Raw genomic sequence first — 682 nt, 5'->3', positions numbered from 1 at the left:
TCCTGCTCCTCTTGTCTTTTGACCTAAGGAATGCATTTTCCCCCTTACATTTCTGGACTCCTAAGGAGCTTCTCTGCACCCTGCCCAGCTCAAATCCTGCCCTTTCTGTCCTGTAGTTCATCCCTCAGTCACTCAGGCCCTTGCCACAATGAACAGGGAGCAGGGATGGTGGAATTCCCCTGGCAGTTCTCAATTCCTTTTTTCAGAGCAGTCACTTCCAGGCTGTGAACATGGTGCTACCCACTTCCCTCATGCCCCATGGAGAGACAGTGGGCAGGAATCTGTGCCTGACAGCCCATGGGAAGCTGGGTTTGAGCTCCCTGCTGTGCCCCACATGACTGCAGCTTCACTACTGCTGCTAGCAGCACTTGGAAGCAGCTCCATGAGGGAGTTTTATTTCTGGGATACAAAGGGGGATCTGCTCTCACAAGCAGCAGCCCAGGGCTGGGAGCAGCTTTGATACCACATATAAGGAATGGCCTAGCCACCACCTGAGCAGCCAGTGAGGATCTAGGGGGGCTCTGCTGCATCTTTGCAACAGGTTCTTGAAGCATCTGCCTGTTAGGAGCACCCCCAGGGCTCGAATGTAGGGGATCAGATGTGCTCTGGCACTGGTTTAGAACAGGCCGGTGTTTTGGGCAGGGAGAGAATGGTGCTCTGTCACCAACTGCAGCCAGCACTG

Source organism: Catharus ustulatus, chromosome 4 (assembly GCF_009819885.2).
Source record: "Catharus ustulatus isolate bCatUst1 chromosome 4, bCatUst1.pri.v2, whole genome shotgun sequence".
Classification (NCBI taxonomy): Eukaryota; Metazoa; Chordata; class Aves; order Passeriformes; family Turdidae; genus Catharus; species Catharus ustulatus.
This window is presented reverse-complemented; position numbering follows the sequence as displayed.